We start from the raw sequence: 19852 nt of genomic DNA on the forward strand, positions 1-19852 counted from the left end.
GCCCAATGTGATATATGGACCCATGGTGCCGCCAACGTCTGATGTCTGAATACTGCTCTGAGCTGGACCAACCCCTCATCAGTCACCACATGGTGGTGCCTGCGTGATGTGGATGCAAGAAAGATGGCCCTGACACTACCCCTTGCCTGGGCAGCATGGGAGAGCTAGCTGGGCATGGGTGTAAGAGAGCTGATCCCGATGACATGGGAAGAGAGCTAGCCTCAATGGTACGGGTATGGGAGAGCAGGCAGGCTGACCCATCATCTACCACCTCATCTGCTGGCCCAACCCAATGTCTACCCCCTCTATGAGCTGCTGGAAAGAGCATGAAGGGGCCAGTCCCACAGAACCAAAGCTGCAGGATCTCCATGACTTGGGGCAACAGCAGGATATCCGAGAGGAGTCTGGGTGAGGGTCCAGGGTGGATGGTGTAGCAGAAGCCAGCGGTCTTGAGCCAGACCAATGACTCACTGCAATCAACATCTGCAAGTAAAGCTGGTTGGACAAAAGAGTTACTGTGTGATACACTGACACACTGCAGCTACCATGTGAGATTTTTAAAAATTTTTTTTATTTTCTGTTTCTTTAGGAGGGAGGTTGCAGGGATGGAGGGCAGATATGGAAGGAATGGGAAATGAGTGGGACTGGGGTGTGAGGTGCGAAATTCACCAAGCATCGATAGAAAATATGAGGAAAAAAGAGTCATAGCCTAACTACATTGAGCTTTCTCCACTTCCTCCTCTACTGCACCCAGACTGCCAGTCTATGAGGTGAGTGAGGACAGGAAGAGAAGTCACAGGTGCTCAGACCCAAAGAGTGGAGATGCCCTGCTTTCCTCTGAGAGACGCAACAGGGTCTGAATTCATCACACTGGAGACAGAACGCAAGCGACTGAGAATTAAACCGTGGCCATGTCTGTTTTAACCTATGTGGTATCCAGAGCTGTGACTCTGTGATGGTCTGTTTATAAAGATTCCCATCAGGACACAGGCATGTCCTGAGTCTTCCTCCCTTATTGAACTCTTCCTGGAAACATCCTCATAGACACACCCAGAGATGTGCTCTGCTGATACCCAAGGTCCTTCTCAATCCCACCCAGTGAACAATAAAGTCTAACCATCATGCCTTCTTAGTTATCTATACTTAAAACCCAAATGGCCCCTCTTGTCCATGTTCTACGTACCCAGTGGTTACAGATTGTCTATGTTCTGGTCACAACCAGACATGTCCCATCTGGGGCCTTGCTCATATAATCCTTACTTAGAATGTTCTTTCCCAATCTTCGGCAGGGAAAACTGCTTTCTGTCATTTGTATTTCAGTCTGACGCCATGTGCGCTGTGATGCCTTTCTTGATCACACAATCAAGCGCAATATGGCACCACATGCTGTACTGACAGCTTGGTCAATTTTCTCCATAGTGGGGCTCTCCTGGTTTAATTTAAAAAAAAAATTATTTTCTGGTTCCCCAATAATTTACAAGCTCAAGAGCTCTTATTGATCTTAGTCACTAGAATAATGTTGAGCATGCAATAGGTGCTTCATATTCTTACTAAAAAATAGTCTACAAGCAACAGGGAACGCAGGTTTGTGAACTGGACTAGGTATGAGTCAGACATCCAACAGCAAGATCAAGGTATACACAAGTGGCTAAATTGCTGTGTTGTCCTACCTGGTAGGAGCCTCACTGAGCTGTCATGTCCACAAAATCAGTTCTAAGCCTCTTTGACACTGGGCTCAGCAGGTTCTCTCCTAGGCTCTGTCTCAAGGAGCCATAGAGCCTTATGTGGGAACCCACCTGTTCAGTGCAACCTAGGAACTGCCTCCTTGTCCTCTGGACTATTTATAGAACTCGGCTCCTGTCAGATACATTCCTCCAAGGCTCACATTGTTTGCAAAAATCATACCCAGTCTTTGGGTACTAGAGACTTTTATTTGCGCCAGTGGCAAAGTATCTTTTTATGAAGTTATCAAGTCCTATGTCAGAACTCAAATATGCTCTTTGCAAGACTCACACATTCTTTTGGATAGCCCATTCCCTGTAAGTGTGGATGTAGAATAGCGTAAGGAGTCCTGGGCTTGAAGTCAGAGGCCAGTGGTAAGGGTTAATTATACTGTTCACTTGCAGCCACTCACTGGGCTTCCACTTCTTCATCTGTGCTGGTGGAATGATGCTACCTACTGCTAAAACAAAGACACGAAGCTTGTGCTTTCTAAGCATCCCGTAACTGAGCCATGGAGGGAGGCAAGTCCAGAACACCAGGACCCGTCACTCCTCAACAGCTTCCTCTAGTGTTTCCTCAAGTATTTATAAGGGAGCAGTTCTCCTAGAGCCCCCAAAGGGGGGTTTCACAGCATCATAAATACAGTTCTCAGAAAGTAAGGGATGGCCTCTCATTCCAGGCTGCAGAAGCATGAGCAGTGAATCAAAAGAGCCTTGTTAGAGCTCAAAGCCATCACAGCACTGAACTGTGGGGACCTTGACTCAGTAGCAGGGATGCATTAAGCGACAGACAGGTTGTAGCTATAGTTTTTCTGGTCCTGCCTGGCTCACAGTCAGGACAAATCTCTCTCACTCACCAGTCTCACAGCTGCTCAGACCCAACGGAGTAAACACACAGAGACTTATATTGCTTACAAACTGTATGGCCGTGGCAGGCTTCTTGTTATCTACTTCTTCTACCTTAAATTAACTCATTTCTATTAATCTATACTTTGCCACATGACTTGTGGCTTACCAGTACCCTACATCTTCCTTGTCATGGCAGCAGCTGGCATGCCTCAGCCTTCTACTTCCCAGAATTCTCTTCTCTGCTTGTCCCGCCTATACTTCCTGCCTGGCTACTGGCCAATGAGTATTTTATTTATTTACCAATTGGAGCAACACATTTGACATAAAGAACATCCCACAGCTGCAGGTGTCACTGGAGACTGGGAGCAATGTGAGCGGGCCTGTGATCCTGTATGAAAAAGGTATGCTAAAGGACAGAGTATAGTCAGGTCAAGTGACGTATATGTACGGGTGTGCCATAAGGAAAGCCATGACTTTGTATATATTAAAAGAAATGAAGATGGTAAGTAAGCAAGAGAACCAAGGAAAAAAGAAACAGATGTGGCCGTCTGCTAACTCCTGGGCAAGAGAGCCTGTCACACTAAACACATCAGCTCTCTTCATATTACTACAGCACAAAGGGCGACATTCCCTTTCCCAGTACTACACCTGAAATCTTCTAATGTTTCCCAAGACACACGGAGGCAAAGGTCAGCAGGCTGCTCCCTTCACAGAAACTCCAAGGATAAATCTTTTCTCTCAGAATAATTCCTGAAGCAACAAGGTCCCCTGTGAGGCCCTGGCCTGAAACTAGCAGGGCTCTATGCTCAATCACAAACCCTGGTACTGTAAAGAAACTGACTTCAAATTATTGGACACCTGCTGCAAAACTCCATACTCCTCAACAGAATAGGGGAGCCAGAGGAGTGTGGGGGTCATGGGGTGAGAGAACAGTCAGTGTGGGCACCAGCTACCCTATATGCCATTGTGCAGACCTTTGCACTCACTGTCTCCCTGGGCATCCCAGATGCAGGCATGCCTCCTCCCATTTAATAATGAAGGGAAGGAATCAAAGGTCTCCCAGCTAGGAAACTGTCTCATCAGGAACAGAAAATTCTTTGGAGCATACAGCTGCCTCCCAGGTTCCTTTTATTGACACTGCTGATACAGATTATTAGATCTAAGAAGGTTTTGAAAGCAGGAAAGGGAGTTTAATTCTCAGATAACTTTCTCTGGCAGCGGCAGACACTGCCTTCTCACTATATCATCATGGTGAGAGGACTGAGGGAGCTTCCTGGGGCTCCTGTAATAAGGGCACTAACTCCGGTATGAAGGCTCCACCCTCATGGTTTACTCACCTCCCAAAGTGCCTCTTCCTAACAATGTCACCTCAGGGGTTAGGATTTTTGCCAGGTGTGTTTGGGAGGGGGACATAAACATTGAATACACAGCAGGTATGAGTGGTGTTTTCACTATGGGACTCAGTCTTGAGATCTGCTTTACCCAGCACCTTTCTCATAAGGTCCCCAGAGAAGATATGAAAGCAACTCCTCATATAGAGGATCTCCTCCCTACTGGTTCCTTCTTCATTTTGGGGTTCTGGTAAAGGCTTCTGGGACCACTGGCTTCTATAAGAGAGGTATCACTCAGTGCTGGGTGCCCAGTACACAGGGAACCACCTACAAGAGAAGTCCCTACACTTATCTCCTGAATCACATCGTTCTGCCCAGTTTACAGCTTCCCAGCACTAAGAGAAGTCCCTACACTTATCTCCTGAATCACATCGTTCTGCCCAGTTTACAGCTTCCCAGCACTAACTTACCCAGTGCAGATAAACAAACCAATCCCATTACTAATGCCAATCTCATGTCAAATGTCTCTTTATTCAATAATGGCTCTCAAGGAGGAGGAGGACAGAGGTAGATCAAGGTTCTTATCTCCAGCCTAAAATTTGTCAATGCAAGCTTTAACATATTATCAAATAAAAGATGATTGGATCCAAAGAATGGGAAGAAGAAACAGGATACATCTTCAGATTTTGTTTGAAGAAGATCAAATTGCCAGAGACACTGTTATTATGAAGCCAGGCTCCACTGTTCAAGCATGCTCCAAAATCAGTCAACAATGTCCTGCTTTCCTAAGGATTATTAATAATATATTTGCAATGACTCAGAAGCTGGCTATAAACTCTGTGTCAGAACAAGAATGTAGTCTGTCCACAGCAATGGAGATAAATCACTCTAATAAATTCTTGATGCTGCTGCCTCATCTCCTGCAACAACTCTGGGATGGTTTACGAGTCTACAGCTAATCCTTCAATAACTCCACAAGCACTTCATTCCTCACCAGAGTTTGACATCTTAGGTCATAAAAGAGGCGCTATTGTATAACACAGGAATTGTGATGAAGACAACCCAGGTATTGAATATTAAGAGACACAGCCTCAAAAGAGGTATCAATAAAGACTTCCAGTTGCCTCCACCCTAGAGACAGATAAGAAGATGTAGTGTGGCTTGTAGGTGTTTTGACATCAGGATTGACAGATATAGACATGGTGTCCTTTGTAGGTATTATGTTCAGCCATCCTTCTCACTAGGCTGCAATGCCACAACTCTGGTCATCAGTAAGACTAACTGAGCAACTTCTGTTTCTCATCCTTTTCTGGTTTTTGCTATAAGGTATGGTTAAATAAATTTTGTGGTGGGGCACTTCATTGGTTAGTTTGGCTCATTTATATTTATTGTACTTTTTGATATTTGGGGTTATTTCTGCCTTGCCTTATTTACCCAACTTTATCTCTGCCTCATTTTCTCCCTTCTTGATTGTGTTCCTGTGGGCTCTGAAAATTCTATTTTTCTTATTCTGCTGAGTAGATTTTGCTAGTTTAGAATTCATGAATTTTATTTTTACCATTTCAGTGGTCCCCTGGAAATTTTTGCCACCTTTGTGGCAATGTCACCTTGTCTAAGAAAAATCAATGCATTTTCTATTTTCTTGAATAGTACAAGAAACTTAAATGACTGAACTTTCCAAATTCTTACAAGTTTCAATGCCATGATTGTACAGTATGCTATAGTTTTGCTTTTCATCAACTCTGCAGGCCAGATATTATCATACTGTTTAATAAAGAAAATATTTCACTTTCACACTTGTCTATTTCATTGCTGAATTTTTTTTTTTGAGACAGGATCTCTCTAAGTATCTCTGGCTGTTCTGGAACTTGATATGTAGACCAAAGTGGCCTCAAACTCAAAGAGATCCTCCTGCCTCTGTCTCCCAAGCACTGGGATTAAAGATGTGTGCCCCAACACTGGGTTTGAATATTCCTTGATTTAAGTCTAGGAAATGTTTTTCTTCTTTCTGAAGAATATCTTTGGAAGATTTTGTAACTCAAAGTGTACATGTGAAAATGTTGTTTAAAAAAAACAAATTGCTTCTGTTGTCCTCTTATCTTGTCTTAGTTAGGGTTTCTAATTGCTGTGAAGAGACACCATGACCACAGCAACTCTTAAAAAGGAAAGCATTTCATTGGGGCTGGCTTACAGTTTAAAGGGTTCAGTCCATTACTGTTATGGTGGGAAGCATGGCAGTGTTCAGGCAGACATGGTGCTGGAGAAGGACCTGAGAGCTCTACATCTTGAGCCACAGTCAACAGAAGGAGACTATGTGCCACAGTGGACATAGCTTGAGCATATGAGACCTCAAAGCCTGCCACCATAGTGCCATACTTCTTCCAACAAGGCAACACCTACTCCAACAAGGCTACACCTCCTAGTAGTGCCACACTTTATGGGCAAATTCAAACACATGAATCTACAGAGGCAATACCTATTCAAACCATCACACATCTTAAAGGACTATTTGATTGGCACCTTAATCCTCACTGGTAGTTACCTGTTATCACTACTGTAATAATACTCATTAGAAGTTGTGGTAGCATTGTGTTCCCCAAAATACTGTGCACGCTAATAAACTTATCTGGGGTCAGAGAACAGGACAGCCACAATATTAAACATGGAGGATAGGCAGTGGTAGCACATGTCTTTAATCCTAGCATTCCAGAGGCAGAGATCTACCTGGATCTCTGTGTGTTCAAGGATACAGCCAAGCATGGTGACTCACATCTTTAATCCCAGAAAGTGAGCCTTTAATCCCAGGAAGTAATGGCAAGAGGCAGAAAGGTATGTAAGGCGTAGAGACTAGAAACTAGAAGCTTTTAGCTGGTTAAGCTTTTAGGCTTTTGAGCACAGTTCAGCTGAGATTCATTCTGGATGAAGACTAAGAGGCTTCCAGTCTGAGAAAACAGGATCAGCTGAGGAATTGGCAAGGTGAGGTAGCTGTGGCTTGTTCTACTTCTCTGATCTCCCAGTGTTCACCCCAATACCTGGCCTCAGGTTTGATTTAATTAATATGCCGTGTTAAGATTCCTGCTACAAGAAGTCATCCACCGGTATTCAGGAGTCTTTACCTCTGGCCTGTTTTGAGATGATTTTGCTCAACTGTTTAGGTGTGGAGCTCTTGTTATACACTTTTATTGGTATGTTGTTTCCATAATTTGAGCATTTCCATATGATTTGTATCTTTTATATATTCTAGAAAATATTCCAAGTCATCATGTCCTCACATTATTCTCCCCACACCCCACTCTCTTATGAGACAATGGTCTCACTCTTGTCAACTTGTCTGTCCTGGAACTCACTCTATAGAGACCATGCTGGTCTCAAACTCACAGAGCTATGCCTACTTCTGCATCTGAATGCTGGAATTCAAGCCATGTACCACCATACCCTGCCTCTAGGTTTTTTTGTTTTTTGTTTTTGTTTTCTTTTTTTGGTAAATCCTCCAATTACAGATGCAATAAGATTTCTTTTGTTTTGTTTTATATTCTTTTGGTTTTCAGACAGGATTTCTCTATGTAACAGAGCCATGGCTGTCCTGGATCTCACTCTGTAGACCAGGCTGGCTCCAAACTCACAGAGATCCACTTGCCTCTGCCTCCCAAGTGTTGGGTTTAAAGGTGTGCACCACCATGCCTGGCTACTTATTTTTGTTTTGTTTTTAAGACTGATACATGGTCCTGAATGATCTGGAAATTACTATGTAGACTAGGATGTCTCTCAGCTTGCCTCAAGCCTCCTCAGTGCGGAGATTACAAACAAGTATGTGCCAATACACCTGGCTAGACTACATGTTTAATTAGTTTGGCTGGTTCTTTTTCAACTTGGGGTGGCCAGTTAAGATAATTTCTTATCTTTTCATTTCTATCTTTTGTTTAACTCTGTTTTTTTCACAAGATGACAGGTAGTATTTCTCTAGACTGGACATACCAATATTTCTGGTGGTAAGTGCTCTCTCAGACCTTCCTAATGTTCAAGAGCTAAAACTCAGTGCCCTTTCCTCCAGAACACCGTGGAAGTGATGCTGTGCCGTCCTGGGGCTGGGTTCTTCCTACAGACACCCTAGGGACCAGCCACCATATGTGAAAGGTAAAAGTTGGTTAACCCAGATGAGGTCCCAATCATAGCAACATAAGCCAGCTGAGATATGCAGCAGCTAACTAGTGAACCAGTACAGTCTCTAGGTCATACCTGAGGACTCAGAGAACAGACATGGCAAACTGTTCTCCCTGTACCCTGAGCTCCCAGCTGAAAAAAATCCTCAAGGAAAATAAATGAGTATTTAAGCCACTCAGTTGCAGGGTAGTTGATTAGACACCAGCGGATTAGAAGAATATGAACTAGTTCATATTTTGGCACATGGTAATTAATTGCAATATTTGAAGGTTTTTTTTTTTTCCTTTTAACAAGGTAGTCAATCTGCACATCTCGGCTTGTTTCCTTATATATCAGGAAACTCTTTGGTGAAGTCTCATCTATAGACGAAGTTAATCCATAACCATCTGGAGGCTGCTTATTTGAGAACGCCTCCCTAACAAGAAAATCCCCACTTCTGGCTGGTCTCAAGATGATGCCGATTCAAGTGGCTTCTGTTGATGTGGTTGGGACGTTGGCTGGGTTTGCCAGCCTCAGCTTCTTCACATATGGTGGCTGGTCCTCAGGCTACCCACAGGCACCATGTCTATTTAGATCCCTTTCTGGAATTATGCACATGGCACATTTAATATGAACTAAAAACCCAGATCATGAGAGGGCAGGTCTATCCATGGCTATAGCTGCTCAACAGAGGTTTCTGTTGTGACAAAGTCACAGTCATTGACAGGTTTGCACACTGGCTTCCCCGTCATAGGGACTATCTTTTCCTGGATGGTCGTTTAACCCACAAATACTTACAAAATATCTTTTACATCATCCTTTACAGGAAAACGACACATTTTCCTTCACAGACAGGCTTGGGACTCCCATTGATGCTATAGTTATTTTTATAGTTTAGTTTTTCAAATTTCTGATGGACAATTTCCCACACTCTGTAGAATTTATCAGAAGCTCTGTGAGATCAGGCCTACTACCGTCTTTAAAAATAAATTATTTGATATGCATAATGACTACACCTGAGCAGCATAGACTAGACACCGAAAACACATTTCTCAAGATGACCAGCAGTAACTTTCAATAATAAAGAAAAGGTGAAACTACTGAGTGGTGCTGAGGACTCCTCCTGCAGCCTGGGAAGAGTTCACAAAGCCAGTTAGAGGGGCGCTGTGCTTCCGTTTTCTGCATGACTCTGGCCACAGCTGAAAAGATAAGGACCTTCTTAAGCAGCAGTGATGGGGAGTGCTACCTGGAGAAGGCCTCATGTTGTCTTCACTTACACTCCTTTCCTGACGTTGTTTTCTAAACAACCGCAATGTGGACCTGATGATACCCAGGTCAACTTTTTTGTTTTTCACAGTATTCTTTTCAACAGAAGAAGCAACTCTACAGATTACTCAGTGTTTTCATAGGCACTATGATGGTACCAGAATCCTCCATGAGGGAAGCCTCTGAGCATACCTGGAAGGTGTTTTCTTGATTAGGTTAATTGAAGACCTGCCTTAAATGCAGGCAGCACCTTCCCAGGATGCCCAGATGTAAAGGGGCCTGAGGGAGATGCTTCTGCTTCTGCTTGCTTGCCTTCACATCTTGGAATGAGGTCACCTATGCAATTGGTCTTGCTGCTGAACCGCCTGTCTCCAGTATTACATCAGAGCCTACCAGTGGCTCTCCAGGAATCTTCTAGGCTCTTGGCATCAGCCTGGGATTATGGAGGCAACCAGGCCAGTGGACTGAGGTGCCACCAGGTTCTCACCTCTCTTGTATGAATCTAGCCACTGATTGAGTACCCAGACTGCATTGTACATAGCCAATCTGATAATCCTCTTTTAATAGATAGTCACTCTATTGGTTCTTGTCCTCTGATTAATGCAGGTGAATAAATGAAAATGCTTTATGAATGGGTCCAGCGAAGCTCAGTAGGTAAGAGGAGCAAGAGCAGGTTAGGAGCAGAGCCAGAACTAGAATCCAGCATTTCTGATTTTTAGATGATGTGTTCTTGCCATTGAGAACTGTATTTGTTAGGCTAACTGTACCTTCTTCAGAGAGCTTCTCTGCAGTCACCAATGGGCACAGAGGGCTTGTCCTGGCCCCATCTTTCAGATGAGTGATTAGAGGTCGGAGGGGTCTCCCATCCATCCACGTGGTTCTAAAGAGGGCGGGAGTCTACGCCCCTGTCACTATCTATTGTCTCTCCCCTTCCTGCAATGCTCTCAGCTCTTGACTTTCCATCTCTCCACAGAAAGATAACAACAGTTGCTATGATGAAAGACTTTCCTCACAGTTTCAAGAACAAGACCCATCAGAGCTAACATCAGCATAACCTAAGAAGAAGCTACCAGCTAAGCAAGCGTATGGGGCCAGAACCATGAGCTGCTGTTTTTCTAATTATTCTTCAGCTGAACTGTTCATTCAGGTCCTCCATTGACGAGTCACAGAACTCCGGGAGGACCCATTACCACAGCCTGCAATGGAAGTGCTGTGCAGCATGCAAAGTGGATAATTTTAGATAGTGACCCCATTTCTATTCACCTGCATTTCCTGCTCTTTCAATGCTAGTACAACAGAGTTGAAATGTTCCACAATTTCCTTTTCAACCGCAGAAAAGTAATATTTACCCCACAAGTCAGTCAAAACGTTGAAATTAAGGTGTTTCTGATCACTCATTCATGGAGCTCCAGGGGACCCACCCACACCAGGAGATGCGGTGATGAAGACAGTGATGGCAACAGAATTCTGTAACGGGAAGCCATTATAACGACACAGTGCATAGGAGCTCCATGGCAACCGGATTAGAACTTGCTGTGTCGGAGAGACACATTGATGGTCTTAATTTTTCTTCATGCCACAGGCTGTCAGACAAATTCGACACTTGACGGGCTGTCTCATTTTATTAGTTACTCTCTAGTTAGTTTTATGATTAATGCAAAGAATATAGAAATCACTAGGTTTTTAGTCATGCTCTGTGTTTCCCTCTCATAGTAGATTTGTTCTTGGGAAGCTGATGACAAACCATGGACATCCCCAGTCTTCCTGCATCTGGAGAGGGCCATGCCATCAGATCTGCATGGTGGAACAGATATTTATGTATATCACTTCAAGGCCAGTGAGGGACAAATGTGGTATGTCTTCTCTTTCTGTCACGATCTTGGAGGCCAAGCACTGATGAGGGTAGGCTCATGAGATAGAAAGAATCTTCAGTTGCTGACCACATCTCAGAGGCAGTTGGAGCTGAGACTTGTGAGTAAGCAACAAACCTTTGTGGGCTGAAGAGATGGTGCTTCAAGCCAAGGCACTTCTGTGCATATCTGACAACCCAGGCTGGAACCCTGGATCCTACAGGCAGCTGATCTCTAGATACATCATGGCAGAGGAGGGTACGCGCGCGCGTGCGCGCGCGCGCACACACACACACACACACACACACACACACACACATGCCCTGTAAACTAAACAAGTAAAACAATTCTTAAAAAAATGAAGCCAGGTGATGGTGGTGCATGCCTTTAATCCTAGCACTTAGGAAGCAGAGGCAGGCACATCTCCATGAGTTCAAGGCCAGCTTGGTCTACAGAGTGAGTTTCAGAACAGGCAGTGCTACCTAGAGAAAACCTGTCACAAAAGAAAAAAAGAATGAATGAATTGTTTTTATTTTAGGCCATGGTGGTCTAGGTGTTGCTATAATCAATGGCCTACTGACAAAAACCAACCAAACAAAACCAAAACAAACATAAACAAGAACAGCCAGATATCTACTGGCTGACTGTATGAAGCTTTACAAAACTGGAAAAAAATTCTTTTCTTGATATGGTCTTCCTATGTAATTGAGTCTGGCCTAGAACTTGCTATGTAGACCAGGGTGTCATTGAACTCGTCAGAGATCCTCCTACCTCTGCCTCCCTCATACCTGGATTAAAGTGTGCCTCCATGCCTGGCACAAAACTCTTTAAGAGACCTTATCCTCTTACTGAGGTTCCATAGTAAGCTCTTTGACATGCCTGTGAAAATTTGCTTTGGAAAAGGATAACTTTCTAAAACCATATTTCTCTTAGAGGTTAAAAATTGATCTGTTTGAACTTACAAGGACACATCCAGGATTTCACACATAGCTTATAAAGGCACTCACATATTTGTTGCATGCATGCATGCATGCATGCGTATCTTCTGATCTGATTCAGTTACAGAAATTGCTGGCTGGGTACCAACTTCTATTTTGGAAGGTCACTGGCTTACTACTGCAACCCAGTAGGGCTGCACAGGCAATGAGTCCTCAAGCCAAATAAGAACCTGCTAGGGGTTGCCCAGGCAAGAAGAGTCCTCAAGGTAAACAAGCAAGCAAAAGCCCAGGGCTTCTTGCCCCAGGAATGTGCTCTATGGTTTTTAAAACAATGGTTCCACATCAAATAAACCTGTTTTTTTCAAGATGAGAGAGAAAAAAGGAAGAAAACAGCAAAGCAAAGTATATCAAGGTTGAGAAGATGGCTATTTTAAAAAAAAGTCTCCTCACCCTTGCAGGTAGAGTCTATGATGATGCTATGCACCACTCAATTGCATTGAGGACACCTTGCAGAAGCGGGAAGGACCCAAAGCATACTGTAGTCTGACCATACCCATTACATACCCATTTGATAATGTGGAAACAGTGAAAAAAGCTACCGACGAACTACTGCTAAACGTACAACCGGGAGCATAATGTGTCAAAGCCTGTCATGCAGCTCAGTCCTGCATACACATGAGCCTGAGGCTTCTATTTCTAGATTACTGTACTGACACTTCAAGAAGGCATTTTTTTGAGGGGTAAGTATATATAGCTACTGTATTTTTCATAAACTAAAATTTATTTTTCTTACTAGCATTTTCTACTGCATGCACATATTCAGAGTTTATAAGTTCCTTGTTCCTTAAAAGAAAACGTATTCAGTACAAAACAGAATTTAAGAAAATGGAGCCTCTGATAGCTGAGTCCATAGTTTGAAATGTCATCAGTTGCAGGAAAAGGATGCTCAGGGCTATTGTGCGTGGCAACAGAGTAGCCATGGCAACAGAGTAGTCATGGTGACAGAAAACTGAGTAGCTGATTTCATTAGTGTAAGTGCTTTTGCTGAACTTGAAAACACATCACTAAGGTGTGGCTGCTTTCTCCCTAGTCTATCTCATCTAAACACTTAGGTACAACTGTGACACTTAGGTACAATGAGCAGAGCCATCACTGAACTTCAGACCCTGTACATGGGACAAACTGTGTCATGTAAGCAGAGAAAGCTCAGGGGTCAATTAAAGAGTTTTTGCAAGATGTTTTGCAATTCTTCAAACGTCAAATCATCAGCACTTTCAGACTACAATCCAGTGTGGATCTCTGAAGACTCTTATGGTAAATTTATTAAATAGCAAATTAAAACAATGGTGTAAAACTGTCCATACTATTATGAGCTCTAACTGTAAGAGTGAGGATGGTTCACAAACTTCTCCATCTGCTCATACGTTTATACCAACTCTGAATTTAATGATGACCTCTTTGATAGCTTAATTTCCCTTTCTATATTTCTTTACTCTGAGACTCCAGACTTATTTAATACTTTTGGTTGGTTTTGAGACAGATTATTGCTATGACCTGAGACTCACGCTCTTTCTGCCTCAGTTTCCTGCATGCTGGGATCACAGGTATGCACCAGCAAACCTAGCTTTGCAAACATATTTATTATTACTTCCTTTCTCTTCACTGAACTGCATTAACCTTCTCCTGCAGGAACAAAATTTTAAAAAAAGAAAGAGGAAGGAAGGAAGGAAGGAAAGAAGGAAGGAAGGAAGGAAGGGAGGGAGGGAGGGAGGGAGGGAGGGAGGGAGGGAGGGGAAAATCATTTGTGCTTTTCAAATACTGCATACTAAGATACTAGTGTGCTGTGTAGCATGGGCATGGAGGCAGGCACTGAGGATGTGGAAGAGTTAAGACCATGCAGAAGGAAAGCAACCTGGCTGCAGAGAGTTGGTGGGTGTCCACGATGGCCGCAAGGGTCTAGAACATTCACCCTTAAGCTGCTCCAGTAACACCAGCTCAGTTGTGGAGTCTGAGCTGAGGCAATATGCCAGGAATCAAGGTGAGTCAGCATCCCTGTCATTGTGCTGGTGAGCATTCTGTGGAGGGAAGGCCTTCAGTGTTATGGGCTTATGGGAAAGTGCATCAAAGTCCTGTGGAAGAAGACATTGGTAGGGACTGGGCAGGAAACCCTGAGCTGAGCTTATTCTAAGGTCTGCTGAAGGCTGGCCTGCTTATGGAGGAAGGGAGGTGATCTAAGGTGGGGAAGGGAGGGAACTTTACTGAATGTCAGCTCTCCACCCTTCTGTGTGCCCTTTCCTCACTTCCCTCCTTACACCCAACAGGTACCCAGAATCAGCTGGATGAGAAGAGCCAGCAAGGACATGAAACTTCCCCATCATCCAGGAGCTCCCTCGGCAACCTCACAAGGGCCAGAGCTTCTTCACTCAGCAGTAGGGGCAGGCGCAGCCTCTGCTGAGGGCTGGATGAAGGCAAATTTAATCTAAGAAATAATTAAGTGGATGTTACATTGGGAGCCAGATTTCTTTTCCCATCTTTTTTCACAGTTTCTGTAATAATCTAGGATTTCTAAAAATACAGACAGAAGGATGGCACCACCAGAGCTTGTGAACCAAAAAATGACAACCAAAAAAAATAAAATAAAATAAATAAATAAAGCTACAGATTCATCAGCTTACAAAAGAAATGGTCCAATACCTTTAGGTTGCAATAATTTTTGCCAAATATTGCCCAGCCAATGTCTGACTTCAGAGTCGAATCTTGCTTTTTACTTCAGACAGATCTGGGGTGAGGGTGCGGACAATAAGAACCAACTGCCAAGCTTCAGAGACGAGCTAATGCAGACTGCCAGGTGAAGGGTGGGTGAGTTCACTGGCTGGGGCTGCCAAAGCTGTTAGGGAAAAACCACTCGGATGGCCCCACTTTCTTCTGAGTGGGAAGAGGGTTGTCTAATCTTCCCATTGCAGGAGCTGTGATTCGGAATTATGGGAGGGTGAAAGGGAAGTGGGAAGATTCTGGGCTGGAAGATAGAGACTGTGGATCTAAGTTCCTCCAGTTCTGCTGACTTGGGCATGAAACTTGGCTTTTTGGATTTGCCTTTCCATCTCCTGCCACAGGGTCTCAGATAAATCAGGCTGCCCCAAACTCCATATGTATCTGAGAATGACCTTGAACTCATGATTCCCCTGCCTCCACCCCACTGGTGCTGGAATTGCATGGATCACCATGTCTGGCTTGCATTTCCTTAAAAGTAACATGGTGATAAAGTGACATCTATCACCAGTGTTGGCAGGAGTTGGTGTATATTGGATGGGAAATATCTTGGTAAGTACAAAAAGCTTTTCCTGCCACTTATAATGTTGTTTTGGGGGACTAATATTTGCCATTTCCTAAGTTTGGAACCGATTAAAACATATGATGAAGAATCAGAAAGTGGATTCATATGTTGCCTTTTTCACTAAAGTGCATTTGAGAGGAGACTTGATCTATGGCTTTTTACCATATCCTATAATAAGGCATCTTTTATTTTCATATTTCGTACCTGTCCTCTTGATTACATGATTCTAGAGGGTGGAAAGTATACCTTGTATCTATAATCCTAGAGTCTTCCACAAAGCTATCTAGCAGGCATTCTGTCTGAGGAGAGGGACAACAATGGACAATGTTTATGCTATCATTCTGTCGTGAAGCCTTTCTCTCCACCAGCTTTGGAACTCTCAGGTCAGGGCTTATGTCTGGAAGTCTGAACGCAGGACCTCTCACATGACAGGTAAGCACTCTGTCACTGAGCCATTCCCCATGCCCAGCCTCATGTCTAACACAGAATAGGTTCTTTATTGAAGTGTGTTGAAGCTGGGTGTGGTGTAATGTTAACACTCAGGAGGTAGAGGCAATGTGAAGAGTTCAAGGACAGTCTCATCTGTTTGAGGTTAGACTGGTCTACATAAGACACTCTGTCTCACCTTCTCCAAAAGAAGCCAGGGATTGAGTGGTATGTGCTTGGAATCCTAGCACCTAAGAGGCTGAGGTAGGAGAACTACCTTGAGTTTGAGATCAGAACTGCATAGAACTGTCTTAAAAAAAATAGTGTATTAAAAGATAATGAAAACAGAAAGGAACCTACGAAGTATCCCCAGAAGTTAGAGATGGTTCTAAAGTCGTGTTTTGTTCTAAGGATTCCATTCTTGACAAGCTCACTCCTGTGAGCTCTCTCTGTGGAAGATTTGTCTCTTGGTAACTTCTGCCACGTCAAGCTTCAGCTCTGTGTCTGTCAAGCACCCTGGACATCTGGGCATGTGGCCCTGGACATGTCAATTAGAGTTAGTCTGCTAATGCCTTTAGCTGAAGAGAACTGTCATTTTGTAATTAACTTAGAGCCATGACAGAAGCCATGACATCGATGACTCAGATCATAACTCTGACCCTTGTTCTTCTCCTGAGGGACTTATGTAGCATGAACAATATTTTGTGGAATTGTTAGTGCAATGAGCTTGTAGCAGGAAAATCAGGAGGGGTTGACATGAAGAGGCTTTGCCTGAAGGGGAGGGGCCTAAGAATGCACCTCTTCAGGGCAGGCCCTTGCAGGGACTTGAGAAATCCACCCTCTGCAGAGAAGCATCCTATGACCCCATCGTGTGGGTGTGAAACCTCTGGAATAGGCCTGTGCTCTCGGTGGGTCCCTTTCTTTTCTATGCCTTGGGGGATGTTTCCAGAGGACTGTGATCCATGAACCTTTTGAGGGCCCTGGCTTTGCTCCTTACAGAATAAGCCAGAATTAAATAATATAGCTCACAAAGTCTTAAAATGATCTCTCCACTTCTCTCTCTTCACATGTCAGCCAAGAAGTTGACAGACTGTAGACACAGTCCCAGGGATTCTGTCCATGAGGGACTCTGTCCTCACACAGGGATACAAGGCAGGAGGAGCTGTGGGGCCTTCATAAACAACAGCCTGAAGCATCTGACACAGACCTAACATGCTGCTAGTGTAATAGAGGAGCCTATCTTTAAATCTCTCTTAATTTTAATTCATTTAAAATTTAAAACTGATAACTAATTTGGTTATAAAAAAATAAAGCTAAAAACCTACTTTTCCAACTATCAATTTTGTGCCTGTATGTGTGCTTGTATAAATGAACCTATGTATGTATGTGTTTGTGTGTGTGCCTGCAAGTGTGTGGGAGTGTGTGTGTGCCCATGGAGGCCAGCTGTTGATCCTGGGTGTCTTCTACCACCCTCATCTTATGTTTTGAGACAGGGTTTCTTGCTGAACTTTGAGCTCATCAATCACCTAGATTGGCTGCCAGTAAGCCCTGGGGCTCTTCCTGTCTCTACCTTGCCAATCCTGGGATTATAATATGGGTCACCATACCTGGCTTTCATTCCCCAGGGGTGCCAGGATAGAATGTCCTTGAGCTTGAGCGTCAAAGCATTTTACTGTCCGAGGCCCAGCAGCACCCCCTGGCAACTATCAATTTTATGACATCTAAATGCCAAATACCTCTGAAAAAATTTTAGTATTTAAATTGAGACATGCTGTAAACCTGTTCATGAGATTTCAAAGGACTGGCATGTGCATGTGAGGGGGAGCAAAATAATTAACCACTCTTTAGTACAGATTTCATATGGAAATACTATTTTGGATGCACTGGTGTAGGCATTGAGCGAAGTCTTGAGTGAGTGTGCATTTTTTGACATGAACACAGTGTTGTCAAGGACCCCGATGTCTCAACTGCAGGAGATTGGCAAAGCTGCCCCAGGGGAGCTCAGAGGGATGGCGAGGCCTCCTCTGGTTCAAGTGCAAATGTCGACAGTATGTGCAGAAAGTGTGCATCATACCTTCTTTCCTTTTCCTTCTAGACGTTAAGGCCTGAAGGCTGCTCCTCTATAGGGAATGCTTCTATGAAGATTAGCTAAACCTACCTCCTTGTTCAGCTGTGGATCACAGCCCCATCCCCTTGCTTATCTGAATATAATCCTGTGTCTTTCCGCTCTAAGGAACAACCCCCTTCTCCATTCAACTGCATAGAATGAACATGCTGCGCTTCCTGGGTGCTGCAGCGGCTCCATCAGACAGCCCAGACCATCCAACCCCAGCTTCTCTGTCCGTGTGTCGGTCCTCCCTTCATTCCCTTGTTGTCCCTAGTCAGGGTTCTGAGACCAGAGCCATGTGAGGGCACAGCACACTGTATTAAATAAAATGCGATATCAGAATTGATTTCACTTGTTGCGTTTGACTTAGATTTTTTTTTTCAAATGTAGCTACCAGAAAACAAACAAACAAACAAACAAACAAACACCAATAAATGAGCCATGTGGCTCGTGTTGCACGTCCAGAAATACACACGGCATACATCATGAAAGCGGCTCTCTGACTATCCATCCGTCTGCTCATTGCTCCTCTGTCTCGTTCGTTTCACTGCTAATGCCGCTGTCACCAGCAGAGTTGGGACCACCCAAGTGCCAGGCATGCTGGTAGGCTGAAAGGAGCTTGTGCTGGCTTTTGGCTGATGGTCCAAAGGAACACGGAAGTGGCAAACAGACACAGTCAAGAGAAGCATCACATGACTGCATGTCATAGAGAACTCGAGGCTAGAGTCTGAACTGCAGGGACAGGAATTCCAGGACAGGATGATGACTGGCCCCAAAGCCCTGAGCAGAGAAAACGCTATCGCGCTGGTAAAAGGAAGTCAAGCTAGTGTGACTGAGCATAAGACAGTGGGGTGGCAGGAAAGGTTACCTCTTGCGGAGAGGAAAGACAGAGCAGCAGTGAAGGGTAAGGTTTTCAGCTCTCAGCTATTGCTCTGACCTCTTGGTTTTTAACTCTGCAATTGGCTGTGTTTCTTATTTAACAAGACGGTTACATCTACACCCAGCATGCACCTTGCCTCCAAGGCTTTTAAGCTTCTCCCCTCACATCAGCCAGGCTGGAGGCCTGGCCATGTTGCTTATCCAATCAGGATGGCCCACAGTATTTTTATTTATTTATCCATTTATGGAGTGGCCATTACTAACAGGTCTTCCTTTTGACTGTGAGAATATATGATTTCCATACAAGCTAAAGAATAAAGCTCTTTCCAGATGATGCAAGAAAAGGGCAGCAAATGGCCACACTCAGGCCAATGTCTGTTGAGATTTAGCAACCATCTCTTAACATTTTCTTCTGTTCTTTGCTCCCTTCCAAAAGTAAATGACCTGGCAGCCATCAACTCAGTCTCATGGAGCACTGAAGTCAACTTCCCGGTTCCTTCTTGGATATGTAAGGATGTGTGTCCATCAAGATTCTCTCATGGGAACACGTGCGCAGCCATTTCCTCCTTCCTTCATAGTTAGACTGTGACTTGCCTTAAAAATCTATAAATAGTTTTCTGGTTTTCATAAGTTCATTATTTGAATTTTTATTATGTTTATTTGGTGGGTGGTGGTGGTGGTGGTGGTGGTGTGTGTAATGCTGTTATTATGTGGAGGTCAGAGGGCAAGTTCGGAGAATTTGTTCTCTCCTACCATGTGTGTCCCAGGCACTGAACGCAGGTCATCATGCTTGGCAGCAAGCATCTTGCCCTGCTGAGCCATCTCACTGGCCCTAGGACTTTATAAAGTATCCATGGACTGGGAAGAAATTTGGATTTTGAGAGTGATGATGAGTCCAAATACATGCCTGCCATGTGCAAGGTCTTTGGTTCAACCCCCAGCTCTACAAATAATAATAAAGATAATAATGGCTAATAATGATATGTACATAGCTTTGAGGCAGAATGCTTG

General features: G+C 44.0%; 1 protein-coding gene across 6 annotated transcripts in view; it reads right to left on the reverse strand.

The window, feature by feature from the left end:
- The window catches only part of Tmem108 (transmembrane protein 108), a 269467-nt gene that overhangs the window by 91404 nt on the left and 158211 nt on the right, over positions 1-19852 (reverse strand). The window lies entirely within an intron of this gene.

This window comes from Onychomys torridus, chromosome 7 (assembly GCF_903995425.1).
Source record: "Onychomys torridus chromosome 7, mOncTor1.1, whole genome shotgun sequence".
In the NCBI taxonomy this organism is placed as follows: domain Eukaryota; kingdom Metazoa; phylum Chordata; class Mammalia; order Rodentia; family Cricetidae; genus Onychomys; species Onychomys torridus.